The sequence below is a fragment of the Pantherophis guttatus genome, chromosome 1 (assembly GCF_059756535.1).
Source record: "Pantherophis guttatus breed Tessera chromosome 1, ASM5975653v1, whole genome shotgun sequence".
NCBI lineage: Eukaryota > Metazoa > Chordata > Lepidosauria > Squamata > Colubridae > Pantherophis > Pantherophis guttatus.
In genome coordinates, this window is record NC_142063.1 from 132720991 (window position 1) to 132736874 (window position 15884).

The following is a 15884-nucleotide window of genomic DNA, read 5'->3' on the forward strand; positions in this document are numbered from 1 at the left end:
TAGGCACGGCAGGAGTCCCAACACCAAAGTGAAAATTAAAGGTGATAAAGGACACCCTCAACAAATTAATACTGCATTTTAGCTGCTGGTGGAATAATCCTATTGGTAAATACTTGAGCAATAGTGTTAAAATAATTTTAATACCATAAATAAATTCTATAGCAATCTAAACATCTGCAACAATTGAATCAAAAATTTGATTTGAGCCTTTTGTTCAAAATATTCTATGCAGGTAGTCCTCACTTACTGAATACTTATTCAAAGCCAAGACAGCACTGAAAAAGGAGTCAAGTGATCTTCAAAATTATGGCCCTGCAGTCACATGATTATGATTTCGATGCTTGGCAACTAGTGTGCATTTATACAAGTCACAGAATCCACGGTCATATGATCACTGTGGGGAAGTTGGTGGGAAGTCACAAGTTGCAGTCATGTGATGTCACACTAAATGATCTGCAGTGATTCACTTAAGGACTGCAGCCAGAATTGACAAACTGATGTCGTATGTCAAATGCAGTCACATGATGTTTCACTTTACAGATGCAACACTTAGCAATGGTGTTCCCGGTCCCAACTGCAGTCAGTAAATGAGGACTACCTGTATTGATATTCCTCATCTTAGATTTCTGGAATGACTTGAAAGATATTGTCAAAGTATATGAAATAAAACAACTCAACATAAAAACACAAGGTACAATACATTGCCTAGTAAAATTAAAACCCCTGGATAGGCACAAAAATGATTCAATTTAACTTTAACATAGTCTGAAAGGCAAATAGAGTTATCAAATTTATCAGGAGAGCCCCAAGAATGAGAAACCCCGATGGCAAAAAGCCACACCACACAGGAAATTATTTTAAAGCAAAGCCTCTATCATAGAAGAGGAAACAGGATAAGATGAAAGTAATTTGCCAGTTGTAGTTTCTTCTATCACTAAAAGCATAATAATAGCTGGTTTTTTGTTTTTTTTTTTTATTTTAATTTGATTTATATGCCGCCCTTCTCCGAAGACTCAGGACGGCTTACAATGTGCTCAGCAATAGCCTTCATCCTTTTGTATATTTATACAAAGTCAGCTTATTGCCCCCACAAACTGGGTCCTCATTTCACCTACCTTAGAAAGGATGGAAGGCTGAGTCAACCTTGAGCCTTGGCGAAATTCGAACCCTGCAGTAATTGCAGGCAGCTGGTCTTAATAACCAGCTTAATAACAGGGTGCCTTAAACCCCTGTACTACCAAGGCTCTTTAAAAAGTTTAAACCTTTAAAAGGTTTAAAAAGTAAAGAAAACTCTTGTTCTAGTTACTATATTCATGCTGTTGCTTTTAACAGCATTAGAAAAATGATTTCTCATTCATCATTCAGTTGCGTCCCTTTCTGGATCGGGATGCCTTGCGCACGGTCACTCATGCCCTAGTTACCTCCCGTATGGACTACTGTAATGCTCTCTACATGGGGCTCCCCTTGAAAAGCACCCGGAGGCTCCAACTGGTCCAGAACGTAGCCGCGCGGGTGATTATGGGCGCAGCTCGTTACGCCCATGTAACACCTCTCCTATGCGAGCTGCACTGGCTCCCGGTGGTCTTCCGGGTGCGATTCAAGGTGTTAGTTATCACCTTTAAAGCGCTCCATGGCTTAGGACCTGGGTACCTACAAGACCATCTTTTGCCACCAATAGCCTCCCACCGACCAGTTCATTCTCACAGGGAGGGACTACTCAGGGTACCGTCAGTCAAATTATGTCGACTGGCGACTCCCAGGGGGAGGGCCTTCTCTGTGGGGGCTCCAACCCTTTGGAATGAACTGCCCCCGGAGATACGGAATATCCCTGATCTCCGTGCTTTCCGCCGTACCCTCAAGACCCTGATGTTCCAACAGGCAGGGCTAAACATACAAACATACGAATGATTTTTTAAATGTTATCTAATTCTGGGTTTTATTTAATTGACCAAACTAAGTAACAATTTTAATTAGCAATTTTATGATGTTTGTGTGTCTATATTTTTCTTGACTGTACACCGCCTTGAGTCCTACGGGAGAAAGGCGGTATAGAAATATAATAAATAAATAAATAAATAAATAAATAAATAAATTCTTTCCCCATGTTTGCTTGACTTTGTAATCTATTCAACAGGAATATTCCACTGCCTACCATCCAAGAAGAACCAGGGCCATCCCTGCTTAGCTGCCAAGATTAGCCAGGTACTGTACTCCCAATTTATTCTAATCCCATGATGGCGAACCTATGACACGCAGGCCCAAAGTGGCATGCGAAGCCATGTCACCCAGCACGCATGGGCTTGCCTGTTTGTCTTCCAGGTTTTTGGTGCACATGCGTGTGCAACGATCAGTTGTCCTTCGTGCGCACGGCAGTGCCAAAAACCGGTGTGCACATAATGCCGGCCAGCTGATTGTTAGGTGCGCATGCGTGCCAGAACCCAGAAGTTTGGCTTTTCTGGAGCGTGGCCCTGACGAGTGTGTGCGACATTTCCGCGTGACGTTTTCGGCACTCAGTGCCGAAAAGGTTCACTATCACTGTTCTAATCAGTTAGCAATGCATTTTTAATTATCATTATTCGTTAAACTCTTATGTCGCACAACTCCCAGCAACTGATTTAAAATATTAAAAATAGACGAATAAAAGAAAGGCACTTTGATAAAACCATTCAGATTCTTCTTAACAACAAAAGGAAGAAACATCAAATGGAATGGCCAATGGATGCTGGGTGTGTCCTCCTATTATTGAATTCTCAAGCACCACACATCTTAAGGAACTACTTAGTACTAAAATCTATTAAATACATAATTTCAATATCTAATTTCTTCCTAATGAGGACCATGTTCTCTTACTGCTGAGAGAAAATTGCATTCTGAAATCAGAATTAGCAGCAAAACCAACTACCGGTAATTTTGGAATTTAAATTAATCTTGAGTTACACAACTATGGAAACCTGATGTATGCTTTTAATAATATTGCTCATATTTTGTTAAGATTAGCAATTTTTTGATATACAATTTACACAGCAAATTTTTATTGTTGTTTTTATGCATATATAAATTTCTCATTGATATTTGTCACTGATCGTATTAGAACAGAATTAAGAATTCTAAAACATCCTTTCTTCATTGAATAACTATGGCTAGATAGTATAATATTTCTTTTTGATAATTTTGTAGCTTAACATTTTAAAAACAAAGAACCACAGCCCCACCCCACCCCACCCCCCAGCTGAATAATCTGTTGAACAAAAGGCGACTTGACATATATCTATATCTACACAAAATTTTTGGTAAATTGCCAATATGTTTATATTATATATTTTATATATTGTTGGTGGTTAATGTTATATGTTTTGGGGAATTTGGAGTTTTTGAGTTGGTCTGTTTTAAAAAATAATCTAGTGAATTACATATATACTACATGCACACACACACACACACACACACACACACACACACACAAACCATTTTTCTCCCAGAAAAACTAACAGGAATTAAAGAGGTCAATTTGGGGAATGGGGAAAGGAGAAGATAAAGGAAGAGAAAATCAATTAAATACTTCTCATTGCAACTTTTCCAGTCCAATTAGCAGCCTGCCCTGCAGCTGTTTTGGGGGAAACAGGGTAGGTAATCTCTGACAGGTAACCATCCAGTCCTTCTGAAGACGTACAGAAAAGAAGAATGTATCCAGGGGTGGGTTTCAAAAATTTTAGCAAGGGGTTCTCTCTATCAGATTGCGCTGCGTGTCTGGGTATGTCAGAAAGAAGGACACTACAGCCAGGTCTCGGTTGCTGTATTCGTTTTATTCCAGTCAATCTCCAGCACTGGGCATGGGGGAAATGTCTAAGTTTTAGTGTTATTTCCATGACAATGTATTTTTTTCCAACATAAATTTCATCTTGATCTACATAAATTCTTAATATCTATAGGTCCATGTCAGCTATTCATATCAATCCCACAGGGAGCAGAAGGTTGGTCCAGAGCCGAGAACTATGAGACACTCCTTACACAATTAAGAGCTTCTGATGGTGGAATGATTGTCAGATTTTAGACTGGTTCACAACACTTAGCAGGAGATAAGTCAACAGGGTATTCATCCACTAATGAATGCATCCGAAGCACGTTAATTCATGCATATTACAAACTGTTATAGAAAAGACTAGGCAGAGCAGTTGTCTTCCATCCGGCTGACACATCACAATAATGTTTCAGCTCTGTTAGAATAGTTAAAGCAATGAATGACTTTTTTAAAACAGAGATTTTTAGAAGATAATTCAATGCACCATTATGATTTTATACTTCAGTTTCCGTGTATGAGTTCTGAATTTAATTCTAAATCAGTTACTGGGCTTTGAGGCCAACTTTCAATCTTCCTCCCCTTTAATACTTCAATGTTTACTTTCATTCCTTATTAGCTAAGTGAGCAAGATGCTTTTCTTCTGTCAAAAGGAAAATAATTTCCTTTCAAATTGGTTACAAACCTTATAAAAAGAGATGCTCAGAGTTTATTTAATATAGAATATTTGCATTAAGATGTGAACTGTAAGACCCACTGAAATAATTGTTGACCTGCTAACCTGTATCTCTGGGAAAATTGTGACTAAAAATGCAGTGCTAGCTGTAAAATCTGTTCCAAAGCCCCTCCACCCCTAAAGTATAATCATCTTAAGTACACTACTGTCAAACTGAAGTGTCACACATCAAATATTTCCCACGATGTCTTATGCTATTAGTTAACTCCCAGGGAACCCTCATACTCATTAACTCAGTCCTGCAAGTTTTTAAAAGTTATCTCCTGTCAGCACTATAACCCAAGCAACCTTATTTCTGTATGAACTGCTACCCTGAGAGTTGTGCTTGGCAAACTTTTAAAACGGGACATTGTTTTGAACTTAGATTATGTTTTTTTAAAAATTGACATTTTCAATTATTAAAACAAATTGACAGCCTGTGAACATGGAGTGGTTAAGGGAAAGAAATGTCACATCGCTATCAATATCTGAAATATTTTATTCATTCATTTACTTACATACTTACTTCTCCAGGGCATCGAAGAAAACTGCATAGATATCTCCTGCTGTTTTATCCCTACAGCAATCTTGTTGGATAGGTTGGGTTCAGAGATTATGACTGGCTCAAAAATACCCAGTTCCCATATCAGAGGACAGACCTGGGTCAGGATCTTCCTACTGCATTATGTCACCCTACTATACTACAGCGACTCTCCTCTTTACAAAACAGTATACTTGAAAGAAAAGAGGCAGAGTGCACATTCTTCCTAAATTTGTATTTAAGAGGAATGAAGAAACTGTGCCAATAGATTGTGGCACCTGTGAATATTAATGTGCTCAGTGACTTTTTTTCCCCTTGCACCTGCCAGCGTCTCTGCTACATCCAATTGGGGTTGTATATTTTAGATTTTTTTTTCATTTAAAAAGAAGGAAGCTCACCTGTTGTGAAACAAGCATCAGCCTCAGGCATAATCTTTATTTCCAGTAATATCTTTACGTTCCCCATAGATTTTACTTCTTCTGTTTGTTTGTTTATCTATCTATCTATCTATCTATCTATCTATCTATCTATCTATCTATCTATTTCTATGGCTTATAACCCACAAAACACAACCATTAAAATAAAACAAGCAGCAGAATCCCAAAGAATGGCTGCATCCAAATCCATAGCAGGAAGGTTTCCCCTCCTTATAGTCTATTCCAAGACTCTACAAAAGAGCCTAATTTTACTGGCCTTCTGAACATCTAGAGGGGTGGGAGCCAACCTAATAGGTTCCAGAGACATTCTATCAAAATAAAATGGTATATGGCTGCAGTCTAATGCTTTGTTTGGAAATGTGCCTACCCAGGGGAGAAAGGAGAATATAAAGCTTTAGGAAATAACGGTGGCAATGAAGAAAAGTCTCATCAACTCGCCTATTCCACCAAGGTAGTCATTTTGCAAGAATGTCCAAAATGTACTCTTAAAATTCCAAATGTGTGCACTGGCCCAAAAAGATTGGTTACCTTTATTATTATAATTTAGTTCTGCTAAATGCAAATGCATGATTTTTGTCATTCAAATGCACCAGATCATTTATTTGAAAATCTTATGAAGGATACAAAATCAGCAAGGAACAAATGGGAGTTTGTTTTTTATTATGCATCTTTCCAAAACATTAATTCTTTTTTCAACAACAGTTTCTGGGATCATCAAATAATCATCTGAAACTGGCATTCAACCTAAGTAAAGCTTGAAAGCAAAATGTGTAAAAATACTAAAAGCAATCTATTGTTCAATTTTTAAGGTAATTCCACTTTCATGAAATCACTCAAACCTAAATTCAAAGGGGCCCTGTTCTTTCAACAAGAATATACAAATACAATAAATTAGATGGTGAACACACGAAACGAAAACAACTGAAAGCATTTTACTATCAAAAAAAGAAATCAAGCTCAAATAAACCAGCTAACAAATAGGAGAGTTGAAAATACTGTTTTGAAACCACAAAGGTAACCTATTATGATTATCCAGCAGCTGTTTTGGCAAGTACATGAATTCCTTCAATTTCAGGTAGAAATATCAAACTCTACCCATCACATGGTTCCTCTAGCAACAGATGTTAGAACTTTATGGTTTATATGTATGTCATATACCACTTGCTTACGGATGTACAATTTAGAATGAAATAATAGACTAAACAAGGTATAACTGAGCTGTTGTATGAAGTGATACATTCAGGGGTGGACTGCTAGGGGTTCCCAGGGGTTTGGGAGAACCTCTAGCTAAGATTCTGTGCAGTTCGGAGAACCCACAAATCCCATTCCTGGCTGGCCCCACCCACCCCTCCCCTCCTCTTCCAGGAGTCCCCACGAGGCCCGTTTTAGATGCAGGCAAGTGCAAGGCACACATGGAGGCTCAGGGAGGGTGAAAAACGGGCCTACTGAAAGTTCAGGAAGGCCGGAAACAAGCCCATTTCCAGCCCCAGAGGACCTCCAGAGCCTGGGGAGGCCATTTTCGCCCTTCCAGAGGCTCAAGAAAAACCTCCAGAGCCTGGGGAGGGCAAAAACGCTCCCCCACCCTGGTGCAGGAGGCTGACTAGACCATGCTCACTATGGCCACGCCCACCCAGCAACCAGGCAGAGAACCCCTTACTAAAATTTTTGAAACCCACCCCTGGATACATTCTCCTTTTCTGTACATCTTCAGAAGGACTGGATGGTTACCTGTCAGAGATTACCTACCCTGTTTCCCCCAAAATAAGACATCCCCTGATAATAAGCCCAATCAGGCTTTTGAGTGAATGGCAATAAGGCCAAGCACTTATTTCAGGGTTCAAAAAATATAAGACAGGGTCTTATTTTCGGGAAAACACGGTAGTGAATCCTGCACTGAGCAGAAACTTGGAATAGATTACCTTAAATCATATCCTTCGAGTGTATCCATTAGAAGACTCAGAAGACTGGAAACCAAGACCCTTTTTAATGAATAAAAAGGAAGGTGCTTATGTGGAGTAGAGGCACTTTTCCCCAATTATTGTGAAGCATGCACAACCATACTGAACACTGCTAAGGGACAATGAACTACCGTCACTCCAGTCACTCTCTCTTCCTCATAACCTATTAGAAACGTGATATGACATTACACTATGGTGCATTACCTGCAGACCTGACCCTCAGTTATGTCATGAAGGCCAAGAAATACTGGTAGATTGTGCAATGAGATTATTTCCCACAATGTAATTCAGAAAATCTTTTCCTGACATGGCATCGCCCGGGTGCTGCACGTGAACTCCTTTAAACTCATTTATTAAGAGTTGATGTCGCTGTACATCTGAAATGCACCAGGTCGAGTAACGCTGTTACGAAATACAGAATGTTATAAGGAACAGAACTGAAACTGGCATGGATACGCTCCCTCCTAATGTCATGTTCTGCTCTTAAAAGTAAGTACTGACCTTGGGAATTAAACTGGAAAAAGTTTATGTGCATGCAAACACTCCAAGTATTTAATGGCTGCAGATCTTGTGATACTGTCAGCCAATTTCTTTTTTTTCAAGCACACAATTATGAAAACAATGGTGCTGTGATGCTTTGCCAAAATACAGTCAATAATAATTATAACAAATACCTGCTGCAGTCATAAGAAACTTTCATGCCACAAAACAGCACATGACAAGTCATGTAGCTACTAAAAATGCAGTTATTAATCTGTATGTCCCAAATAAACATTATCCTGCTTTCTTTCATTTGTAGCAACTTGCTATGGCATAGCTTAAGAAAATAAATGTATTTCAGACTATACAGGTAGATTATTTTATTTTATTTTATTTTATTTTATTTTATTATTTTATTTTATTTTATGTATTTATTTATTTAGCATTATCATCTCTCAATCCATATTATTTTATATAATTATTTTAAAAATCAGATGAAAATACAACCCCTATGATAAAACACCTGCAGAACTACAGGTAGTCCTAGACTTATGACCACAAGTGGTACCCGAATTTCTGTCACTGATTCAGTTGTTAAGTGAGTAATCCTGTGACCGTGCCCAGCTTTACAAATTTTTGTCAGTAGTTAAGCAAACCATGTGGTCATTAAGTGAATCCAGCTGACTTTGCTTGTTGGAAGCTGGCTGGGGAGGTTGCAAATGACCTTGGGATGTTGTAACTATTATAAATAAATGCCAGGTACCAAGTGCCTGAATCACAACTACATGATCATGGAATTGCTGCGATAGTCATATGTGTAAGGACCAGTTGTAAGTCACTTTTTTCAAGAGTTAAAACTTCAACAGATTGCTAAATGAATGGCCATAAGTTGAGAACTACCTATATTGAATCTTAAAACAGCAGAGATGAAAATGCTACAATCAAACAAGTTTTCCTGTCTACCTATCAGCAATTCTACTGCCATATTCTAGACCTATTTCAAATTGCATATACAATACATAGTGTTATCTGAGTAGCAGTTTATCAGTTATCCGTAGGATTAAAAGGGAAAGCGGGACCAATGCACGGGGATGTATGAAACTGAATAAACCTTCCTTTTAGGATTTTTTATAAGATTGAACCATTTGTAATGCCACTCAATTAGACAGAAGAAACCTTCCAGTAAAATATATTACTTTGCATCTATGGATGTTTGCATTTACAACTGGGAAGTTGTATGCAGAGAGTAGCATCAAATTCTGCTGTAAGTCATATGACTAGAAAGTGGTGGGCTTAAAATGGAACAGACATCAACATGCCAGGCCATGGAATGCTTGTCTCATAGACATACATAGAGGAATTTTTTTTTTTTTTTTTGCTCCATAACACTTGGCCAGATCTAGACTATTTTTGAATTTCCTCTTTATTTTGCCATCTTCTTTCACCACAACAAATTTAGTCCACTTGTGCTCAGTTCTTGGAGAATTATTCTGCTGACAGACAAAGAGCATTTTTATATACTTTATTTCAAAGACTTTATTATGTTGGAAAGAAAAAGGAAAGATAGGCAAAGATACCTATCAGGAGTGGGGAAGAGGGGGAAAACAGGAATAAACTCAGGGAATTTCTAGATATTTAAAATTGGGGTAAGGACTAGGACATATTTGAGTGAAAATACAGGGAGAGATACAGTGTGAGTAATGACGCATGCATTTTACAATAATTTATATAAAGACAATTTCTAAATTAAGGTACTTGCCATCTGTGAAATGAATGTTCTGTTCAAGCAGAAAAAAAAGTGAGTTCAGAATAAGACGTCTGTGCTTTGAGGCTCAAAAGACATATTTGCCTTGTGCTCAAGTTTCAGAATAAGCTATATTTTTGCCTTATTAGCCTTCTGTGAAATGAAGGTTTAATCCAATCATTTTACAACTGGCATCCTGTATGATGGTGCTCAAGTTGTTTTCAAATTACAAATGTGTTCACAGCCTCAAAAACTAAGTGCCACAATAAATTCAAATATTACAAGGTTCAATATCCTAAACTAATTTCATCACAGAAGATTCAGCACATCACTTTTCTGTTCTAATGTCAACACTTCCTATGTCTAAGTTCCCACAATATATTAAGCTATAATGTGGTGTACTTGGTTTAGTATAGTGCCGTGATGGCAAACCTATGGCACGCGTGCCACAGGTGGCACACGTAGCCATATCAGTGGGCACACAAGCTCAGCTCCGGCCTTCTGGGCCCACCAGAAGTAGGGAAACAGGTTGTTTCCTGCCTCCGGAGGGCCTCAGGGTGTGGTGGGGAAAGCCCCTTTTTCTCTTCTCACCTGGCTCCAGAGCCTTTCTAGGAGTATGGGGAGGGCGAAAACGGCCTTCCCCACTCCCACAGGAGGCCCTCCAGAGGCAAGAAACAGCCTGTTTGCCAACTTCCGGTCCTACAGAAGTTAGCAAATGGGCCGTTTCTCACCTCTGGAGGGCCTCGGGGGGGGGAAGGCCACCTGGAGCCTGGTGAGAGAGGTGAGAGAGGCTCTGGAGCCAGGTGAGAGAGAAAAACGGGCCTTCGGGCCATCACATGCCAGGAGCGGGGGGAGCAGGGGGGTCGCATGCACATTCCTGGGGGCGGGACACATAGAATCATGGTTGTGGGCACACATGCATGTGACCCCCCCCCCCCCGGGCCCCTGCCTCCTGGCATGCAATGGCAAAAAGGTTAGCCATCACTGGTATACTGTCTTGCAATCCAGGCAATATGATTTGTAAACAATGTGTTAGTGTCATAAGTGAACCAAACCAATCTGTTCAATGTTAATCTCTTGTAAGCTGTAGGTAATAGAAGGCCAATTCCATTTTGTTTTCAAAACAATAGTATGGATCTGTTAGTGTTGAATCAAGCTCAACTCAAATGAGACTTTACAAACCAGCAATAAGAGACATAGATTGTCAAAAAAACATAAAGTGGTGACCATTCCATTTCCAAAACCAAGCATACATGCAATTATTACATTTTTAGAAAGCAGGAGTGCAATAACCATTATAAGATTTAAATTAGCATATTCACTAGGAAGATATCTCAGGTGTCTGTCCATATATGAATCAGCATAGCCTAGTTTCATCTACTAGTTGTCACAGCATTCTAATAGGATGACAATTCCAAATTTCTAAAGATAAGATGGAACAGTGATGGAAATGTCTCACTCTATTTTCCAAATGTTGCTTACTGTATATTGTATATACAATATATTCTTGTATATTGCCAAACATCTATTCAAGAACACAAACTAATCCCACTTTTTTCATTCAATTTTCTTACAAATTAATCAAGCTGTAGAGGCACTTGGAATGATATCCATATCTTAACATTTATCCACTGAAACCATCCATCCTGCAGCCTTAACATTTTTCAAAATTCTTAGACTTATTATTCCTTTTTCAAGTATCTTTTACTGCATTGTACTGAACTAAGATGTATAGCATTTGTTTTCAATTGCACGTATCAAAATATCTCTATCATTCCATTACAAAGCTCTAAAATGCTTTTTACAGCATTCTTTTAGTTCGGCTTCAGCTCAAATAATTTAATCACTTTTATTATTAAATCCATTCATTCTATTAATGGCTCACACTTCTGTGGCACTCTAGCGTAGTACTTTTCATTCTGTTCTAAGCAGTTTCCATAACCTCTTTTCACTGGTTCACTTTCTATTTATTCTGTTGGTAAGTTAATTATCTTCTAATACTGTTTTATACAGTCCTCCTGTTTGTGATGGAGAGTAGTATTCTGGATCCCAGGAGGGAGGAGGTGCATTCTAGAGGAATAAGAGGCAACTCAGTTCAGATATTTTGTTTGAGAGAAATGGTAAAGACAGTCCCTCCCGAATCAATCCCAGAATATGTGGTAGTTGTAGAGAGTAGAGTGCTTTAGTTTGGCAAGATTCTGCCTTTGGTGTAGAACATTAAAAAAGTCTGCTTGGAAGAATCACCAAGTACAGTATCTTTCTCAGTTTCGGGGCCTGACATTTTTCTCTTTCTGCAGTCATTCTTCTTACACTCTCATTTCTTTTTCTTCTTTTTCTTCCATGCTCATTTCTCCCCACAATTGGCTCCAAACAGTAACAGGAAATGGCCTGCCACATTCAGAACCTCTCATCATCCTAGTACTATCAGTTATCTCAGTCTTTCATTGTAAACAATCAGATCAATGGTATTTCAAGAGTTGTATTTATTCCTTCGCACATGGGCATCCAAAGGTATGGTGCAAATAATGAAATGTATTTGAGGACATTACCATATATACATGCTGTTGTTTTGATATTATTGTGCTTTGCCATGGATGCTTTCAATTTTTTATTTATTTAATAAACTTTCCTGACATCACAATTACAGAAGTAATAGTAATAGTAACAGAGTTGGAAGGGACCTTGGAGGCCATCTAGTCCAACCCCCTGCTCACACAGGAGACTTGTACTAGGGATTCAAACCATCGAACTGCCGACCTTTCTGATTGACAAGATCAGAGTCTTAGCCACTGAGCCACCTAGGTGGCTTACATTTAGTCTATGAATTTGAAGCATACCTTTTTCTAAGATGATATTTCATTGTTCTCACTAATTCCTGGGTCCTCAAATGGTCAATTTCCCCTTTTTGCATTATCTTCTTTGAATTCCAATTTATCCATGTTATCTAGTATAATCCCTTGGATGGTTTTCAGAATATTGCACAATATTTTTGCAACATTCATCTCTGTTTCTTCTCATTTTCACAATTACATTGAACATAACATCTAACTATCATAGTTATGGATTCTTACTTACAGGTGAATTCACAGTAACCAAAATTCTTACTTTTCTGAGCTAGTATGGTATAGTGGCTAGAGTGCCAGCCTAGACACCAGAAGATTGTGAGTCTTGCCTGAAAACCAAATCAGTGACATTGGCAAGTCTCTCTTAGTCCAGCCTACCTCTCAAGGTTGTTATTATGGGGAAGCAGGGGTATTAGGTATGCAAATCACCTTGAGAGAGACAATGGTAGCAAGATAAGAATATAACAATAATATATTTTAGCTTTCATAATTAAATCTATACCTCCACTTTCCTGAATAAACTAATTTTATCCCACAATATCAAGCTACTTTTACTCATATCTGTTACATCCTTCCCTTTATCTAAACGTCACAGATAAACAATCTAATCATCAATTCATGTCCATTATTACTTATTTTTTCTTATATTCCAAGTCCCATTCTTCCGTATCTGCTAATTGTTTCCAGGTAGTCCATAGATTATTAAAGGCCATATTTTCACAGAACACTTTTAAAAACTTTATCCATACCCTAGATCACCTGCTGATTATTTGATAAAGGTAAGGACTGTATCAGTCACTTCTGGCACATTTTGTTCAAGACCGCATAAGTGTAACCAAAGCAGTTTTATCCCCAGCATGCCCATGCTGCGTAATGCAAATTTTACTCTAAAGACTACTTTGAAAGCCAACATGCTAATCCACACATCTCACCAACTAAGTTGGTGTAGCATACTGACACACACTCAGGATACTTTAATCATATATAAGTAATCAACTGCTTCATTACAGATATTGCCATGTATGCTTATACTTAAGCATACTTGCTGGAAGAAATAGCCACCCAGTTCAAACATGGTATCATTAGTCATGTGTTTCCCCCATAAACTATCCTTAAAATGCTGAAACTGTTATTAAACAATTCTTTTTTGTTCTTTCTTTCATTTATACAGTACTTTCTTAATATTAGATTTAGAGTGGCTCCAAATCATATTGTACATAAATATTCACATACATATTCAGCAGTGTAAAAAGTTGCTGTCAGGAAATTTTAAGCATGTAAGCTTAAAATCCATATCATATCAAGTCACAGCTACAAAATCATGAATGTTTGTAAATCTAGCTCTTCATCCTACCACCACACTGCATGATTTGCTTAGCCTGGCTTGTATTTATAAAGCTAAGGAATGTAAGTTTGCTATAAAAGTAACTAACAAAGTTACTTTACATGGGGGTGGGGGGTGGAGACTGCTAGCCAATAACATGAAAAGGAAGGAAAAGGAAAAGAAGTTTAATTCATGCATATGAAATTGATGGCTATATACATCTACTAAATAAATAAATAAAACTTCCAATGGGACTTTCTGTATTAATATTAACCCAAATACCCACCCAAGTTCTTCTCTTTCATACCCCATTCTTTCTAGTTCTACAACTGTCAGAAGTAATCAACAAGTAAAAGAGAATGTGAAAATAAAAGAAAATTAATATTTCTACTATCTGTACTAAACAGGTCTCATTACACATTGCTTCTGGATAGAACTCAAGAAATCCTTCTGGGTCAGTAAGACAGGTCCGTTTCAATACTCAAGCACAGAAGTAAATGATACTGAAAAGCTCCAGTTATCTAAACTAACAGAAGCATAGATAATGAAAAGGCAAATACAGGTTTGCTACAACCCCATCAAAGGCTTAGATAAACCGCCCAGATCGTAAAAGAAGCAGCTTCTGGGATTCACTCTCTAGATTAAAAACTTGAATCTGAGATACAATGCAAAATACACACACACACAGAGCACAATATACCCCAGCTCAGTCATCCTAAAATGATCATATTTCTCTGCCATCCATCAGAATTAAGCTGCTTATGGATGCATAACAATGCTGTATATGCGGTTGCCAGTAGCAACAGGCATACAATTGTACAGCTAGCTCCCCTTTCCAGCAGCAGCAGCCAAAGGAAAAAAAGAGTTTGCAAACAGCAGGACAGGGGACAGCAGAAAGAACAAGCAAAGGAGCCAGCAGAGGCAAGGAAGAAGGGCCCTGAGAGCAGCAGGAAGAGATGAAAACAGAAGGGACAGAAAAGGCCCAACAGTGGGAGCACTGATCCCAGGACCAGGCAGAAGGAGTTGGATGAAAGAGAAATCAAAGTGGGGGGAGGCGGGTTTAACAAAAGCCCCGATGCAACTATACCAGCAAGTTCAAGGGACAGAAGCTTGTCGCCAAAAGCTTGTCGCCTAAAGTCTTTCTTCAGGCTTAAACCCATCTTCCCCATCCGTAACTCAACGAGGCCACCTCTTCATCCCCATTCCCCAAGCATTCTAAACTAGCCCTTCCCACTCCCTCGGGTCAGCCTCGTCACCAGCAGCGCCCGGCAAGTCGTGCAGGAGCTGTGCAAAACTTAAAAGAGAGAGAGGTGGAGGGGTGGGGGACACTGCTGCACATCCCTCTGTCCGCAAGTTCAGAAGCGTGGGCCTGTCGTCGTCCCCTCACACGCATTCCACCAGGGCCCGCATCTCACTCGTTCAAATACAAATGACACGCCACGAACGGGTCAGACAGACGACTGCCCGGGACTCGTGGGAAGGAAAAAAAAAATGCAAAACCCAGGGCTGCAAGCACTTTGGAGAGGTCCGTCCGAAGAACCCGCGGACAACTCCACAGTGCCCCCTCCCCTCTCTCTCTCTCTCTCTCTCTCCCTCCCTTCTCTCTTAAGAACAGACCTAAGGAAAGCATCAACCTGCCAGCGCCTACGAGACCCGCTTCGCAACGGGTCATCGGGTTTGCACCGGGGCTCGAACCCACGCGCGAGCGCACGCCTCGGCCTCGCGCGCTTGTCCGAGGGACAGCCGCGGCGAGATTGGCCAGCCGGCGGGCACATGCCCGGGTCAGGCGCTTCTCCATCTTGCTTTCTCTCTCACACACACACACACGCACACAAGCACGGCGACCCTCGACACCGCTCACCCCTCCACCGCCCGCCCCTCGCCCAGTGTTCCTTTTACCTTTGCCTTAAACCAGGAGAGAAGGGGAGGAGACGGGAGTGGGGGGGAGAGAGAGAGAGAGACGCCAGAGGGCGGGGTCCACTTCAGAGCAGGTGAGGGGAGCGCAAAACGCGCAAGGAAAGAGGGGCAGCCGAGGAAAGAGGAGGG

The 15884-nt window shown here is 39.7% G+C and overlaps 1 protein-coding gene across 9 annotated transcripts in view; it reads right to left on the reverse strand.

The window, feature by feature from the left end:
- Window positions 1–15884, reverse strand: part of NCKAP5 (NCK associated protein 5) — a 674857-nt gene that overhangs the window by 417602 nt on the left and 241371 nt on the right. The window contains exon 1 of one of the 9 annotated variants that reach the window (XM_060687934.2): window positions 15738–15826. The exons of the other annotated variants lie outside the window; for them this stretch is intronic. The gene's annotated coding sequence lies outside the window, so the exon portion shown is untranslated. Of the gene's footprint in view, window positions 1–15737; window positions 15827–15884 lie in introns of those variants that run through there. 9 annotated transcript variants of the gene reach the window in all.